The 18,495-nt window shown below is 45.6% G+C and overlaps 1 protein-coding gene across 3 annotated transcripts in view; it reads right to left on the bottom strand.

Annotated features, from left to right (window-relative positions):
- Positions 1–18,495, bottom strand: part of PCBP3 (poly(rC) binding protein 3) — a 241,354-nt gene that overhangs the window by 163,826 nt on the left and 59,033 nt on the right. For 2 of the 3 annotated variants that reach the window (XM_081800930.1, XM_081800927.1), the window contains exon 2: positions 11,694–11,729. The exons of the other annotated variant lie outside the window; for it this stretch is intronic. The gene's annotated coding sequence lies outside the window, so the exon portion shown is untranslated. The remainder of the gene's footprint in view (positions 1–11,693; positions 11,730–18,495) is intronic. 3 annotated transcript variants of the gene reach the window in all.

Genomic DNA, 18,495 nt, shown 5'->3' with positions numbered 1-18,495 from the left:
TAAAAAAACAAAAATCCATAAAACCAAACTGATAGTACACAGATAAGTAAACAGAAAAAGAAGGGCGGGATGCACGTACCGCAGACAGCCCAGTGCTAACAGACACTCGTGGGGAGTGCTGGAAATGGACAGATGTCAACTTGCAACCATCACAGTGAAGGCCGGTCTAGGCAGAAATCATCAACGCATACCAAATCCAGGAGAAATTTTCTTGAAGGGCAGTGTGCTGCCTGGTCTTAAACAGCTTTACATCCCCAAAGGGGAGACGGACCCTCTGTGTCTGTCCAGACATGAGGCCCTGAGAAGCTTGGCCCACCTCACACATGGAAGCTCACAATGGAATCTCATGGTGAGGGACCAATTATTAGACAAACCCACAAGGAAGGAACTTTATTTTTTGAAAGAGACCATGCTCTTCACAAAGTCAATGTCACTAAAGTGACAGGGACGTTACAAAAATGTTCCAGGTTAGAGACAAGGGACACCCAGCAACAAGTGCAAATCTGCCCCAGACTGGGCCGTGTCCCTGCATGGGGAGAACACTATGGAAGACGCGGTCGCTGAACCATGGGAGGACGGAGTGTGAGCGCAGGGAGACAGTCCTGGCATGAGGACACGGTGCCTCTCCCCTCCTCTGCACACAGACCCTCCTGCTCCAGGCTCCCAGGGCCTAGGCAGTCTTCAGTCTTCAAACCTTGTCTCTTTACTAGCTCATTCTCAAGTGCTAAACACATTCAAACTGTTCCCGTGAAAAAAACAAACAACTCTCTCCCAGACCCACATTTTCAGAGTCGAACATTAAGCAGCCACCCCACTCCCTCCCTCTCTATCACTTCAAGCTGTCCAACACCGAGCGGAATTTCCTTTTCAGTCCCGCCAAACCCAACGAACACTTGGGAACTCATCTTACTGTACCTCCCTCCCTTCCCCACCTGCAAAGAAGAAACTGCATTTGTTGACAATGCACAGTGCTACCTTGGCTACAAGAAAACAGGCACTCTCCAAAACTGCTCCTGAAAATGGAAACAGCCAGTTTCCTGAATGGTGATATGGCCACAAGTACTTGAAATCTGAACTTCTACAACTGACTAGTAATGGAGTGAAGGGATTAAGAGAAGGTTCTGGAACAGGAGCTCTGAGACTGCACCCTGTGCTCTGGAGCTGACTTTAGTTTCCTCACTCATAAAATAGGATAATCAAAGACCTTGGAGCATTACAGGGATTGAGTGAGGGACTTCTCACTCCCACCTGGAACAAAGTTATTCTTATGGAAACCACCTTTTTCGTATGCTCACACATATTTATTACAGGAAAGACACCAGTGCCGCTCGCCCTCTTGTAGAAACCTCTGAGACCAGGCAGGAACCGGGAAGGAGATGCAGTGTCACAGACGGAGAAGCAGCGCAGACAGGGACAGTGACCTAGCCAAGGTCACTCACTGGGTGACTTGGGAGAGGAGCTGGAAGCAGAATGCAGTCCCTGGAGCCCCAGGCAGGCTGACGCCACCAGCCCAGGTGGGCTCCTACCACAAATTTCTCCTCCCATGACTTCCGCCCCTGTTCTGCCAAATTGATACAAGGGGTGATGAGGACAGCTCACTGCCATGCTCCGGTAGCAGCTGTTCCCCAGCTGTCGCCAGCCCCAGGAGATCTGGCCTGAGGCCCAGGCTCTGCAAAGACGGGGCACATGGAAGCAGCGCTGGTAAGACGCAGGCTCCTAACCAGCCTGCTGGGAGGCAGAGCTGGGAGGGAGACGAGTGGGTGGGATCAAGCACATGAACTCAGTTACAGGTTGAACCAAGCTGTGGGGTTGCAGACTTGTGTCCTGAGAGAGCGTGAGAGCCAGAGCACCTAGAAGAGGTAGAGGCTCACACTGAAAGCCTCTTGCCAGCTCCATGTTACTGGAATGTATCACTGGTGACCCGTCATATCCAAAGACGAGGCGGCCTCCATGACTCAAGTAGGAAGTGTGCACTGAATCAAAGGGTGGAACTCGTGAGTACCACCAGAGTTTCAGAGAAAGGAGAAACACAGGCTTGAAATCAGCAGAATGAACGTGTTTAAGCAGAGAAGTAGAAGCATCTTTGGCCCCTGTGACCACGCATGACATTCCCCAGGGTAGGAAACATCAGGCCGCCCTTAACCAGAGCGGAAGGTGGGGCACAGCTCACCACACCTGGGTGCACCTAACCCAGCCTGGCTAAAGAACAACAGTAAAGGCCCCATGTCTGTACTGAATGGCAGGTATGTTTATAAAGGAAGCATCCGGAAAGGCTAGCTCGCCCTTGTCTAAGTGTATACCTAGGGTGACTTGTCCTCCACCCCCCGCACGCCGTCCCTGGTCGCCACGGACCAGCGATAACAGTGCTCCAGATCCATCACTGTCTGCATGCGGGGCCGCCAGACAGCCTGGCAACACAGCAGAGAGGGAGGAATGAATGAGTCATCTTGTGAAAAACGATCGGCCCCTTCCTGCCAGGCTGCAATGCATCTGAACCTCTGGGAGGACAGCACTCTCCAACATCCCCATGAGAGGAAAAAGGAGGCAAAGAATAAAAACCACTCAACCAAATCAGAAAGGAAAGCCAAGCGCAGGACACAAGCAGAGAAACGGGTGCCTTGAGGTCTTTGCGGGCCCAGCAGGGCAGCTCACGCATCACTGTGGCACAGATTCTCCCTGAGAGCCCTCCAGCAAGGCGTCCCATGCCCACCTTAAATAAAAAGCAGGAAGGGAAGGCTGGCTGGCGGCCTCCACAGCCACGAGCACTGGCCCATCACTCACCTCTCTCCGAAACGATGTAAAGTAACCTTCCCCAAAGAGCCACCACCTCCACGGTGCTGTCCCTCTCCTCTGTTCCTGAGGCACACATTTCCACAATGAGATGGGGCCCCTCCCTGCCCCCACCCTGCATGCACTGGGACCCTGGCGTGGGGGGTGGGCCTATGGGCAGTGCTCTCTCTGTGGGTGTGGGCAGCACCCCCAAATCTAGCTCCCTCCTAGACCTAACAGCACATGGGCTATACATGCACCTTTTAAACCAAGTAGCCCCCCTGCTAGGAGGCCCCCAGCTCCGGTACGGGTGATCCCAGGCTCTCACTCGGTCCTCATCCTTGCTGGTGGCTGACAGCTGGCTGCTCCCCCAAATCCCTGCTCCCTCCTGTGTGACCACAACTGTGATGGAGCACAGGGCTGCCTAAGAGAGGACTGCATGGTCCAGCCTCCGCGGAAGCAGGGGCCACCACACCGCACTACTGGTAGACAGAGGCCCCATGTACCGTGATGCAAGTCGGCCTGATTGGGCCTTCAAACCCTGAAAGTGTGGTTGCTGCCCTTCATTGTGCCCTTTTTCCTTCCCTCGAGAACACACCAGATACACGTGCGCTTGTTTCAGCTGGAGGTCCTGACAACAGAAGGAGGCACACCCCATGCAGAAGGGCAGGCTGCCTGGAGCCCGGGGCCAGGATGACCTGTGGGGCAGGAGGCTGCTTGGAGCGCAGCCCGCCCACCAGGGACCATTACACAGAGAGACAAACCTGACCTCTCCAGCTTCATCTCCCCTGCCACAGCCCCGAGGACACACGCACCAGCACATGGATCTCTCAGCCCCACACCCACCCCTCAGTCTGAGCGGGGATCCCAAAAGCCCCTGGGGCATCTCTCCCTATGGCCCAATACAGAAGTTAATGTGTCTCCCAAACTCCAGAGCCTCTTCTCACTGCACACTGTTTCCATCTCCATGGCCCTCAGTGTCACTCTCCCACCTTCTCTGTGTGCTCCCACCACACCCCTATAACTTGCAACATGTCCCTCTGTGTAAGGCCCTGGCCCCACGACCACCAGGCCTGGCCAAGCTCTGGTCACCACAGGTCCTGTCCCCCGTGCCCACCCTCGCTGACTCAGGGAGGCCGCGCTCTCTGAGTGTGAAGGTTTAAAAGTAGAAAGTTAACAACAGAAGTACAGTGGGAGAAATCACCTACAGAATGTTAGAACGAAGCATGGAAATGACAAGCATCTGAATGATTACAGGTCACATCAAAACCAGTGGGGTGGAGTTCAAAGTGTCTAGAAAGAAATCTGAGAGCCGAGATGCAGTCATTAGAAAACAAGGTAAATATACGAAAGCAGCATTCAAGAAATTAGAAAGAAAGAAAAAGGATAACCTAAAGAAAAAGGAATAACCCTAAAGAAAAAGAAAATATGCACTAAATTTAGAAATTAAATTGCAAACAAAATTATAAATGATCAGTACAACTGATATTAAAAAATTAAAAATAGGGGCACCTGGGTGGCTCAGTCGTTAAGCGTCTGCCTTCGGCTCAGGTCATGATCCCAGGGTCCTGGGATCGAGCCCCGCATTGGGCTCCCTGCTCCGCGGGAAGCCTGCTTCTCCCTCTCCCATCCCCCCGCTTATGTTCCCTCTCTGGCTGTCTTTCTCTCTGTCAAATAAATTAAAAAAAAAAAAAATTAAAAATAGCTAAATAAGAAATGAAGACAAGTTTGACAAATCTGACTGAAACGCTGAAACAAGCCTTAGAAACAAAGAGAAGGCAGTGAGAGACCCAGAGAAGCCCGAGACCATGGGGACCTGGCATGTGCACGCATGCCCCGGGCCTGAGAGCGCCCGCAGGGACTGCTTCCTCAGGAAGAAACCCACGCACACACACGAGAGAACTGGTATTGGCTCCAAAACAGGCTCTGGGCTTAGAGGCTGTGACAGAGTTGTCTACTGAATATTACACCAATAGTATTTGCTTTTCTAAATAGAAAATAGAAAAATTAGTTATTTAAATAAAGGATAGAAAAATAGGGGAAGTTTCTCAAGTCCTGTCATGGGGGCAGGCTATCATTTACATGAAACCAAAAAAAATTAAAAATTAGAAAAAAGTTAACTTCTAGAGCAGTGTTGCCCTAGCGCGAGCCCTACTCCTGACCTTTATGGTAACTCAGGCCCACACTAACCCCAATTCCAGGATAAACCTTAACTCCAGACCTAACCCTACCACTAACCCTTATTCTGGCCCAAATAAAATTCTGCGAGGGTATTACAACCGGAAGAGTATTAACAAGTATCAGTATGATCTACCAGGATTTATGCCAAGAATCAACACTTTGAATTTCATCAATGGAATTCTCTACAGTAAGAGACAAAAGAAGAAAATCATGGGATTATCTTAATAGCAGCAATGAACACATTTAGTAAAATGCAACTTTCACTTTTGATTGTAAGAAACAACTTGAGAGAAGAGCAAGAGAAGGGAACTTCTGTAACCTGATGAAGAACATTGACCAGACAGCCACAGCAAGCATGCTTCCTGGTGAAAGCATTCGGGTCAAGTCAGGAAGAAATCAAAAAATTCAGCAGAGAAACCTATTACAGCTAAAAGCACTTTAATACATAGCCATGTCCAAATACATGAATACTGACAGTATCCTGTACATTATTAAATATTAGAGAAGTGTAATGAGAAAAATCCCAATTACTATAACCAGATAACAAAAATAAGTTGGAAAAAGGGTTCAGAAGAGAAAACCTACAGCAAGAAAGCTACAGACAACAACTGAAGGCTTAGAACAAATGGGAAAATAGAGTATCTTCCTACATTAGAAAGTGAATAGTGGTAAAAAAGCAGCTGTTTTCAATTCAAACTATAGCTTTGATCTATCTGAAAAGAAATCCCAATATGATTCATTTTTTTAACCTGAAAATCATCCTAAAGTTCATCTAGAAAGTGAGTAGCCAAGAATAGCCAAAATATTTTTTTTAATAATGGGGTAATCAGATAAATATACCATAAAACTAGAATAATTAAAATAGTTGTACCAGCACAAGAACTAACAGAGTAGAGAATGCAAAAATAAACACTAATGTATACAATATTTTCATATAAGATCAATTTACAGGACAAAAGTAGCAGCACAAGTCATTGGGAAAATGAAGCATTTCTCAATAAGCAGTATTTTCAATACTTGTAAGAAAGAAATAACTTATACATTCACCTAATAACATATATCAAATTAAGTCCCAAGTGGGTTACACAAGTCAATGCAAAAAGTAAAAGCAGAAAAGAAAACTGACATCACTACCCACATGTAAGACTGCCCCCCAATCCGCAGGCCCAAGTGAAAGGCCAATGTCCCAGCCGGGGGAGCCCCGCAGGACGCCTTCGCTAAGGCAGGAATGCTTCCAAAGAAGGTAAGCCAAAGCAAGCAGAGGCAGAGCTGAGGGCAGCCGCACACCTCGAGCTTCCACAGTTCTCAGGGACACGGTGCTGGTGCGTCCAGCCATCAGGGCGCAACTGGCAATTAAACATTATGCCTCTTTTAGAGTGTGCATCTCCTGTGACCTGGGGGTCCTACGTGGACAAATACTACAATCCTCAAGAAGAGGAAAAGCAGATTCATGCACAAGGATGCTCACCTCACTATGACTGACATCAGTGACAGACGCAAAGAAAACCCACATATATTAAACAAAAGGGGGATGACATAAGAAAATAATACCTACAGTTGATTCCCTCCTTGAACAACACAGGTTTGAATGACACAGGTCCACTTAGACATGAATTTTTTCGATACATACCATACAGTGCTGTAAATGTATTTTCTCTTAGGAATTTCTTCGTAACATTTTCACCTCTCTAGCTTACTTTATTGTAAGAACACAGTATCTAACACACAAGTATGTGTGAATCGACTATTTATGTATGAGTAGGGCTTCTGGTCAACAGTGGGTTGAGTTTAGGATGAGTCAAAAGTTATACGTGGATTTTCAACTGTGTGGGAGGAAGGTTAGCAACCTTAACCCCCATGTGTTCAAGGCTCGATTGCACATCCATATAGTGGAAACCATACAAACTTTTAAAAATAATGTTTTCAAACTAGGTAACGTGGAACATTTTGCAGCATGCCATTCAGTTTAAAAGCAGGGCCCAGATGTATCTTCATTCCTGAGGCAAAGTTTGGGAGGAAAGAGATCAAATGTGTGCAGCAGTGTGGTGGTCCCATGGCCTGGAGCACCAATCAGCAGGGCCCTCTCTGAGCACTGGGGAAGGGTTATGACAGAAGGCTCACACACAGGGGGACCAGGAGGGAGGAGAGGACACACCACAGACACGTGGGACCAGGACAGCACAGGGGTTGGGAGCCTGGGAAAGAACACATCACAAGAAGGGATCACTCTACGTTAGCTGCAGAGCTCAAGCTCCCCGAGGAGAAAGATTTTTTACCAGATTCAGGGAAGCAGAGGCCTCACAAGCTGGCCAAGTGGTGAAGATGAAGCCCCACTGGGGAGGACCAGATGGCCATGCAACGGAGCTGGGCCCAGGCAGGAGCAGAGATGGTTGGGAGGGCGGTGTGTGTGTGGTGGGGGCGGGGGGGAGCTTTCCTAATTTTTTTGGTAAAGCCATATTTGCTATATAACCTTTTAATTTTAATTTTTAACAAAATTATAAATGTATATAGTTTTAAAAGTCAAAGAACTCCACAAAGCTTACAGTGAACAGTGCCTCTCCCCTCCCTATGCCTCTGTCCCACGGGCAATCTTCCCCTCTTTGGTATTTATCTCCAGGGTTCAATGATTCCAGTCCTTGGTACCTTCCGCTAACTTCCTACTAGGACACGTGAGAATCCCCCTCCCCAGCCCTCTGCTCCCTCCACCCTGCCCAAGTGCTGTCCTCCTCCAGAGGCTCTGGAGCCCTTGTGCACCCTCACGCTGCCTCCCTTCTAGTATAAGGTGTGTGCTTCCTGAAGTGAGTGAGGGCCTCTTTTGGTTGCTTAGTTTTCTGTGTACTCGCTGCTAATTTGCCTCCAAACTCTCGCCAAGGAAAATCACCCCCCAATCCCTCCAGCACAGCAGTAAACAGCCGAGGAGCTTGTTTTTTGCTCCACCGCCAGAATGGCTGCTCCACTCAGCGGCATCCAAAAGCCATCTCAGGTGCCTAGCATTCTGGGGGCCAACAGGGTAGAGGCCGGGTTCACGCTGCTCCATCACCCACTCGGGTACAGCCCCACTTCCCTGTAGAACAGTCTCCCCCTCCACCCGTCCTCAGGCGCCTACTTCACCCTCCAGGAGAGGAAGCCGAGCTTCAGCCAGAGGCAGGAGGGGCTTGTCAGGCTGGGTGGGGGAGGAGGGCTGAGAACCTGGTTGCTTTCTAAACAGGCTTTCCACCAACTTCCAATTTCAGCCCCATCGTTACTGCCCCCCTCATTTTCAGAGGTACATGGCAATGTCATTCCTGAGACTTGGGGGTCTGTCTGCAGTGCAATCCATCTGTGTTCCAGACCCCCCAGCACAAGTGTGTGCAAGCCTCCCCACTTTCTGTTCTCAGATCTGCTATGTCCCTCTGTTTGTCCATCTGCTTCCTGAACTCCCAAAATCCTGTCATCTCCTCTCCATCTCTTGGTGGCCTCTTCCTCTTAAAAATATCTCACCTGTCATTTTAGTGGGTTCTTAAGCAGCAGAGGTCGCTCTGAATTCAATCTGCCATTTTGGCTGAAAATCAAGGGAGGAGTTTTTTTAATTTTAAGATGGGAGTTACCGAGTTATCTTGGATGCCAACAGAAGTGGCCTGCCAGGGAGAAGGAACTGAGACGCAGAGGAGAGAGGGCCTCACTGGGGCAGGAGCAAGGCCCCTGTGCAGCCCCAGGTGCAGGGAGACCCAGCGGGGGGCAGCACAGCAGGACAGCTGCATCGGGGGGATGGGAAAGTGAAGCCCCTTTTTTCTCCTTGAACTATGAGGCACGGCCATCAGCTAAGACTGAGGTCTGATTAGATTTAGGAATCTGAGGAAGAAAGGCGTACAAGAACTGCCTCCGATCCAAGCAAACCTACTAGGGAGGTATGGCCAGGACTGGGGTGGGCTCTGAGACCCTCTGTAGGGTGGCCCCCCAGGCAACCCACCCGAGATAGGAAGGAAGCAGGGTCACCATCAAGAAGGACACAGCAGGGAAGGAGGGCCCTGATGGAGCAGTCCCAGTCCTCCTAGCTGTACTCATTACAGGTGAGATTTAAAGTTCTTTTTCATATTTGCCAAATCTTCCAATTCTGCAATGAGTTGTTATCTTAAGGCAATGCAGAAAAACACCCTATACAAATGAAATAACCAAGTCAATATTACAGAAAATAAAAGACCTCAAAGTAAATAAAAATTTCAATAGTCTTGTTAGCATTGTCTCTTAATGTCCTGATCTTCATGTGGTCGAAGGCCCGGTTCGGAGATGCGCAGCGAGTGGGCTCTGCTACTAAGTAGCTGTGGGAGCCTTGTCCCCTCTGCAAAACTAAGTGGGATTTCGGGGCTCCCGGCCCTGTCAAAGCACAGCCATCACACAGAAGCGGCTTTACTCCAGACGACTGCCCTTCACCTCACTCTAAGGAAGTGTGGAAAGTTCTCAGGGATGTGCAAATGGAAAACCGAGTCCTTCCAAAGCTGCACTTCCCCTGGGAAACATCCTCTGCCGATGAGCTCCATTCCAGCTCGGCAGGAAGCCCACAGGAAGGCACTGCAGGACTGGCTGGATTGGAATCAGCCGTTTCTGCTCCAACCAGCCCAATGCTCCTAACAGCTCCCTCCTCACCTGCAGGAGAGGCCACAGGTGACCTCTAAAAAGCTCACTGCCTTGACTTAACCATGCCTCCGGGAATTCCCAGAATCTGTGCTGCAACCCTCCAGAATCACGGTCTTGGCAGCCAGCTTGCGCTGCTCGTCCCAGCCTCTCAGCCCAGCAGCCTGGGGCCTCCTCTCCTCGCTGGGAGCCTGAGGTGCTGTGCACACAAGACAGGGTGTCACTCGGAGCCAGTCCCCCCCACCCAAGCATGCTTGCTTATTTCCAGAACTATCAGCCAGGTTCCCCATTTGCCAGGAGGAGAAACTTGGATGACACCAAATCCAAGGGGGAAAGAGGCCCAGTACATACAAGGCGTTGTTTATATGCCTGAATTCCAGAGGCCTTCCCCTCGGGATGTCTGTGAGAATTAGATCCGGATTTGCACAATTAGAGTTGGTCCCAAGCCAGTGGGGATTTGGATGTCCTCTAAGAAGCAAGTAGTATAACAGCTTTAGTTTAACAATCCAGCACTGAGAGAAAAAAGATGACCGGGCTCACTGCTCCCACACTCCGCCCCCGTGCCCTGCAGAGTGAGAACAGGCCTCAGGCCTCTGATATGCACCCTGTTGCTCTCTGACCTCATCTCCTGCCCCCTGCCCCTCACTCACACTGCTCCAGCCACACTTGCCTCCCCGATGCTCCATGAGCACGCCGGACACATGGCTCCCCTCGGCCTGTAGCCCTTTGTGCTCCAGTGCCCGCGGGGCTCGCTGCTGCACCTCCTGCAAAGCTCTGCTCAGATGGCCCTTGTCAGGGTGGGCCTAGTCAAACTGCAGGAGCACTCCCACACCCCTGATCCTCCTTTCCCTCCTCCACGGCCAGCATGCCCACCTGACACACTATGATGTGTTTACTTAGTATATTTATGTTTTGTAAGCCCCACATGGGTATGAGCCAAAGGAAGCTGGGATTTCAGAAAAGTGCCTGGCACATCACAGGCACTTGGTAAATATTTGCTAAATGAATGAAAGAACAAACGAGGCCTTTGTTCCGCTTTGTTATTAAGAACTTTCCTCTTCTAATAGCAGTCAGGACTCCAGTTCCCCTCCAGCCCTAGGTATCTAGTGTTCCCCAACTCCTCACCACCACCACTGTCTCTCCCAAGGGGGCTGCTGATTAAGTCACGGCCCCTGCTGCAGGCTACAGGCTCTGGAAGCTTGGGGGACTGTGGCGCTACTGCTCTCTGACCAGGATCAGCTGAGGACTCCGGGGTGGCTCCTTGGGGCTGCCATCAAGACCACCAGGAAGGGCAGACACTGAATTCAGAGCCCATGTCTTACCAACAAGGCAGCTCCTGCTTATCCTACCATTGTGAAGGGACTCAGGCTCATGAGGTCAGAGGCTTGGGCTCAAATTCTGGTCTCACCACTGATGACACACTGGTGTCATGTCGCTGAGCCTTGGAAAGGGGGCAGAACAACAGTAGCTACCTCCCAGGGCACTGTGAGGATGGAGTAAGGGATCAGATGGGAAGTGTCGCGATCAACAAAGCCAGAACTAATCAAGCACTTCACTAACAAACTGCTATCATGACTACAGTAGGATTCCACGCGAGACTGCTGAAAATCGCGTTTCCTGCTGAAAACCTTTAGAAAACAACATTTATAAGCTTTAGGAAAAGACATCTTAAGGATTTAAAAGGAATCATTTCAAGTTGGTTTTGCAAAACTGGAGTCAAGGCCACAGCCTGGGCTCACCACCACGGCCACAGCACACACCTGTCGCTGCTGGCTGGTGTGTGTTGCGGAAGCATGGGACTAATGCACGTGTCCAGCAGTGCACCCTGACACCGGCCCTCAGGCCCCCTGCTGGACAGTTTGGTCAGGCTAAGGTGGAGAAAAATGTTTAACAGAAAAGGAGAAAACGGCTTCTTCTTAAATCTTGGTTCTACAAAAGTCAGAAAGAAATCATGCAAATCATTGACACTGTTAGTGCTCTCTGACCTGTGAAAGGTCCCTCATGTGATGTGAAACCAGGCCATAAGGAGAGGCAGCAAGACACATGGCTTCAAGACTTTAAAAATCAACTGACTTAGAATCACTGAATTTAAATTAAACCTCTATAAAGGCATTATAAGAGGCACTACTTACATGGAACCATGTGAAGATCTCTCTCTGTAGATAGCCCTGTAAATGGGTTAAAAAAATAATTTTAATTGGAAATCATACAAAGAAAATAACCCAAAGAATAATGTACCACCTTAGATGCCAAATTTTATCAAACCAAAGGAATTTATTAAAAGAATGTACTCATAAATCAGTTATTTAGAAGGTCAAAGGCAGTTTTCCAGAAGAAAAAAAATTCCATAAAAGAGGTCAGATTCTAAACTGAGTTCAGAACTTGAGATACGGATACATGCTCAGAGCCCCAGACTCCCCTAAACCCTGACCCACAGTCGGAAAGCTGATTGAAAGTGTTGGGAAAGTTTGGGAAAGTATAGATTCTCAATCCCTTGGGCCCATGGGGAGTGGTAAGGAGAAGACTGGGGGGGTGGGGGGGGCGGGTAGGTGGGACCCCTAGGGCACCATGTGGTCTCAGCTCCGAGTCTGAACAGTGCTTTACCTGGACAGGACAAGGCACTCTGCCTTTGCAAAGACTTAATGTGTAAGTAAATGGCACTACCAAAGGCTCCTACAGGCAGCCCAAGGCCTGTATACAGTGATGACTGAAGACCGGAGGAAGAGTAGAAACCCCTAACAGAGGACGTCCATCCACTTCTAGCTGAGACAGAAGCAGACACACAGACCAGATTGACAATTAAAACCCAGACCAAAGACATGAGACAGGGTTTTGAGACACAGGACATGATCCCCAAGGAAGGAAACAAATGTGATGCATCCTGACTGCCCAGCCTACAGCTTGGGGGAAGTTTCTGCCCAGCCTACAGCTTGCAGGAAGGAGGAACCCAGGCAAAGCCAAGGGAGTCCTGAGATGAGAAAATAATTGAAATTCAGGGACACAGAGCAGCTAGAATTAGCAGGGTAGAGAACCCAAAAGGAGAGAGCTGCAGAGAGAAATGCTCCAGAGACCTGTGGGTGAATCAACTTGAGGCTTAACCTAGACACACATCAGCATGTGTGGATGAGCAATCTATCTGAGGCCAAGGAAGGAGCCAACAGAAAGAGCAGGATAAACAGCAGCTGTGGCTCTGACAGCTCTAGGAATCGTTCACACTTCCAACAACCAGATGAGGAAACCTTGTCACATGGGGCCACTGGCTGAGCATCTGGAAGAGCAGTGCCTTAGCAGCAGGGCCATATTACCACCAACTGAGCTGATGTACTAAACCAGGTACTGCATAACAATGTCCAACAACACATCACCCAGGGATCTCAACTTTCCAAGTAACTTAAATGCATTTCTCCAAGAAAGTTTAAAATATTTGAAAGAATACAGACCCCAACAACATAAAATATACAATGTCTTTCACGCATTCAAAAATTACCAGGCATGCAAAGAAGCATGAAAATATATTTCATAATGAGAACAGTTGATCAATACAAAATACAAGGAAATAATTAGTACACAAGGTCCTTAAAATAGCTATTATAAAGACCCTGTATATATTCAAGAAGATAGAGGAAAGCACAACATACTAAGGAGAGACATGAAAATTTTAAAAAGCCCAAGTCAAACATCTGAAATGGAAAATATACTTGATGGGATTAACATCACATTAGATACTACAAAAGGAAAGATTAGTCAATGTGCAAACAAAACAATCTGAGCAGACAGAAACTATCTCAAATGAAATGTAAAGAAAGACTCCCCCCACACAAAAAAAGCAGAAATATAATTGGATACACATACACACACACACACACAAATTATGTAAGTATAATGTAATTGAAGATCCAGAGGGGGAGGACAGGATGGGACAAAAAACATATTTCCAAAAATAACGACAAAAAAATGTTTGAAATTTGATGAAAATTATGAACCCACAAATCCAAGAAGGTCAACAATCCCCAAGCAGAAGAAAACGTGAAGGAAATTAAACCAAGGCACATCATAATCAGCTTACCTAAAGAGAAAATCTTAAAAACAGCCAGACAAAAAAGAAACATTATGTACAGAGAGACAAAGACATGGTGGACAGAGGAGTTCTCAGAAACAATGCAAGCCAGAAACCAGTAGAATGATATCTCTACAGTAATGAAGGACAAAACTGTCAACCTGAAATACCATACATAATGAAAATAACTTTCAAATACAAATGCAAAATGAAGACTTTTTCCAACAAACAAAAGCTAAAATAAATCATCAACAACACATTTTAACTACAAATAATATTAAACTAAGTCCATCACACAAGAGGAAAACAATATCAAAAGGAAATCCAGACCTACAAAAAGAAATGAAAAGCACCGGAAACAAAATTCATGAATAAATATACAAGCCTTTTTCTTAATTTTAAGATTGTTTTAAAAGATAACAGACTATTTAAAGCAAAAATAATAACAATGTAGGATGGGGTTTATAAAATGTAAAAGTAAATGCCAAGAGAAGTGAGATGGAAGTATACTGTTGTTAGGTTTTATACTCTTAAGTGGATTAGTATAATATTACTTGAAACCAGATGGTGATAAGGATATATGCAATGAATCTCAAGCAACCTCTTGAAGAGATATCACTAATAAGTTAGCAAAGGTGCTAGAATTGATCATAAAAAGTACTCAGTCCGGGATGCCTGTGTGGCTCACTCCGTTGATTGTCTGCCTTCAGCTCAGGTCATGATCCCAGGGTCCTAGGATTGAGTCCCACATTGGGCTCCTTGCTCAGCAGGGAGCCTGCTTCTCCCTCTGCCTGTCACTCCCCCTGCTTGTGCACATGCTCTCTCTCTCTCTGTCTCTGTGACAAATAAATAAAATCTTTTAAAAAATAAAAATAAAAAGTACTTAGTCCAATATAAAGCAGAAAAAGAGGACTAATAACAACTGGGACAAATAAAAAAACAATGGCAAAATGATAGGTTTAAACATAATCATATCAATAATCACATTAAATATAAATGGTATAAACACCCTAATTAAAATGAAGAGATCTTTTTTTTTTTTTTAAAGATTTTATTTTATTTATTTGACCGAGAGAGACATAGCGAGAGAGAGAACACAAGCAGGGGGAGTGGGAGAGGGAGAAGCAGGCTTCCCGCAGAGCAGGGAGCCCGATGTGGGGCTCGATCCCAGGATCCTGGTATCATGACCTGAGCCGAAGGCAGACGCTTAACGACTGAGCCACCCAGGTGCCCCTAAAATGAAGAGATCTTAAGAGTGGATTAAAAAACCCAGAAGATTAAATACAAATATGCAAGTAGGTTGAAAGAAAAAGATTGGAAAAAATGTACCGTGCTAGCCCTAATCAAAAGAAAGATGAAATGGCTATATTAACATCAGAAAAAGTAGGTCTCAGAGCAAAGCAAAGAATACTATCAGAAGTAAAGGGCATTACATATTAATAAAGGGTCAAACAACTAAACAGAAGATCAATAAAGGATATTTAGACTCAAACAACACTATCAACCAACATGACCTAATTGACATTTACAGAGCATTCTACACAATAACAAAACAATACACATTATTTTAAGTGATCATGGAATATTTTCAAAGACCATATTCTGAGCCATTTTTAAAAGTCTTAATAAACTTAAAAGATTGAAATCAGATGTAGTGTGTTCCCTGACCACCATGGAATTCGATCAGAAATCAATAACAGGGGCGCCTGGGTGGCTCAGTTCGTTAAGCGACTGCCTTCAGCTCGGGTCGTGATCCTGGAGTCCCGGGATCGAGTCCCGCATCGGGCTCCCTGCTCGGCAGGGAGTCTGCTTCTCCCTCTGACCCTCCTCCCTCTCCTGCTCTCTGTCTCTCATTCTCTCTCTCTCAAATAAATAAATAAAATCTTTAAAAAAAAAAAAAAAGAAATCAATAACAGAAAAATAGAACACTTATAAGTAACACATGAATCAAAGAAGAAATCAGAGTGGAAACTAGAAAGCATTTTTACCTGAGTAAAAATTAAAACACAACATATCAAAATGTGTGGTACACAGCAAAAGCAGTACCATGAGGAAAATTTATAGCACTAAAATGCCTAGATTAGGAAAAAAGAAAGTTTTCAATAGCCTAAGCTTCTACTATATAAAACTAGAAAGAAAAAGAGAGAGCAAATTAAGTCCAAAGTAAGCAGAAGAAAAAAATTAAGAATAGAAATAAATGAGCTGAAAAGCAATTAAGAAAAAAAATACAGAATTATTAAATCATTATGTTGCGTATCTGAAACAAATGTAATACTGTGTCAACTATACTTCAATTGAAAAACAATACACAAAATTAATGAAATCCAAAATTGGTTCTTTGAGATCAATAATATTGATAAACATCTAGCCATACTCACCAGGAAAAAAAGAGAGGAGACACAGATTACCAGTCTCAATAATGATAAATAGAATACTACTACTGATACGAAGGCCACTAAAAAGATAGTTAAGTCGAAACCACCATGTGGAACCATTTCACACCTACTAGGATGGCTATAATCGAAGCAGCAGAAAAGAACATGTGTTGGGATGCCTGGGTGGCTCAGTCATTAAACGTCTGCCTTCGGCTCGGGTCATGATCCCAGGGCCCTGGGATCGAGTCCCACATCAGGCTCCCTGCTCAGCGGGAAGCCTGCCTCTCCCTCTCCCGTTCCCCCTGCTGGTGTTCCCTCTCTAGCTGTCTCTCTCTCTGTCAAATAAATAAAATCTTAAAAAAAAAAAAAAAAGAACATGTGTTGGTGAGGACATGGAGAAACAGGCACCTTGACACATCACTGGTGTGAGTGTAAAGCTGTGCAGCATCTATGGAAGAGTTTGCCAATTCCTCAGAAAGGTAACAGAATTACCACGACTCAGCAATTTCACATCAAGTTACACATCCAAAAGAACTGAAATCAGGGAGTCAAACAGATACTTGTTCATAGCCTCATTATTCTACAATAGCCAAAATATGGAAACAACTCAAGAGTCCATCAATGGATGAATTGATAAACTGTAATATATCCATACAATGGAATATTCTGCAGCCATTAAAAAAAAGGAAGTACTGATCCACACTACAACTCAGATGAGCCTTGAAAACATGACACTAAATGAAAGAAGCCAGACACAAACAGTCATACACTATATGATTCCATTTATATGAAATACCCAGAATAGGTCAATCCAAAGAGACGGAAAGCAGATTTGTGGTGTCCAGGGGATGGGGAAAGAGGAAATGGAAAGTGATTACTTAATCAGTGTGGAGCATTTCTCTGGGATGATGAAAAAGTTTTGAAAAAGACTGAAACTGGGTGGTAACTGCACAACACTGTGAATGCACTGAACTGCACACTTTAAAATGATTAATTGCATGTTACGTGAATTTCGTGCCAATCAATCAATAAATAAAACAGAATGTAATAAGGGAATGTTAGGATCTATTTCATGGCATAAATTTAATAACATAGAGGGAACAAATGCTTAGAAGAACCAAGCTATCCAAACTCACTCAAGAAGGTTATAGATAACCTTATATGTATTCAAGAAATTGAACTCAAGTTAAAAACCTTCCTACCAAAAAAAGATGGCTTCAGTGGTGAATTCTACCAAATATTCAAGGAAAAAATAAGACAAATTCCTTACTAACTCATCCTGAAAATTTAATATAAGAGAACACTTCCCAACTCAATGAGGCAAGTATATTAACTTGATATCAAAACCAGAAAAATACACTAAAAGTAAACACACCAATATTCCTCATAAATATAGTTGCAAAAATTCTTAAATTTTAGCATATCAAACCATGTAATATAAAAAAAATACGTTATGACAAAGTGGATTTCAACCCAGGAATGCAATTGGTTTAATATTTTTTTAAAATCAATATAACTAAGTTATATGGGTGGGCCATATAAACAGACTCATAAAGGAAACTATACAATTGTCTCCATAGATGCAGAAAAAGCATTTGACAAAATTCAATTATCACTCATGAAAAACTTCTCTGCAAACCCAGACTGTTAAGAGCATTTTCCGGGCCTGACAAAGGAGCTCCAGCTAGAATACACAGCTAACATCATATATTACGGTGAGAGAATTACGGATACCCTCAAGATCAGGAACAAAGCTAAGGATGATGTCCCCTCTGAGCTTCTATTCAACAAGATGTCAATTGCATCAAGGTGATCTATCAATTCAGTGCAATCTCAATCAAAATCAGAACAGGCTATGTGGATTCTAAAATGTGTATGGAAATATGAAAGAAATAAAACAGCCTAAACAACTTTGAGAAAGGGAACAAAGTGGGAGAACTTATACTGCCTTATTTCAAGATTTATTATAAAGCTACAGCAATAAAGACAGATTGATTAAAAGGAACAGGGTGGTCCAGAAATAGTCTACACTTTGTTAACCACATTTTTAGTTTTCTATGTTCTTATGCTTTGACATCTGGGCCTTGCTGACCCTAGAGGGACTGTCCCCCTAGAGTTAGCCAGTTCCAGATAGGATAAACAACTCACCCCGGGAGCAAACCAACCAATCCCACCACCCCCACCTCCTCTATGGGGCTCTCACTCTGGGCCACCATCCCCCTGCTCTAATCACCCCAGGGCCAGGGACCAGATAACCAGGGACAGCCCCTATGCCCTAGGGCCTGCTGAAATTGTTCAAACTAGCCAAACTTAAGCCTGCAGACCCTGCCTCACCTGTTCCTCCCATAGAAACCACAATAAAACTCTTGCCCACATTTTCCCCTCACGGCCTCTGCCTCCTGACAGACCCTGGTGCTTCCTCGTGGGGCCCTGGGTGGCCTGCCTCCTGCTTCTTGGGACCTCTGAGCACAAACTTCCTCCTTCATGACAGTCATTTCCGTG

Source organism: Leptonychotes weddellii, chromosome 1 (assembly GCF_054177405.1).
Source record: "Leptonychotes weddellii isolate Sample4059 chromosome 1, ASM5417740v2, whole genome shotgun sequence".
Taxonomy (NCBI): Eukaryota; Metazoa; Chordata; class Mammalia; order Carnivora; family Phocidae; genus Leptonychotes; species Leptonychotes weddellii.
Note: the sequence above shows the minus strand (reverse complement) of the source record. Positions and strands in the feature narration are given on the sequence as shown.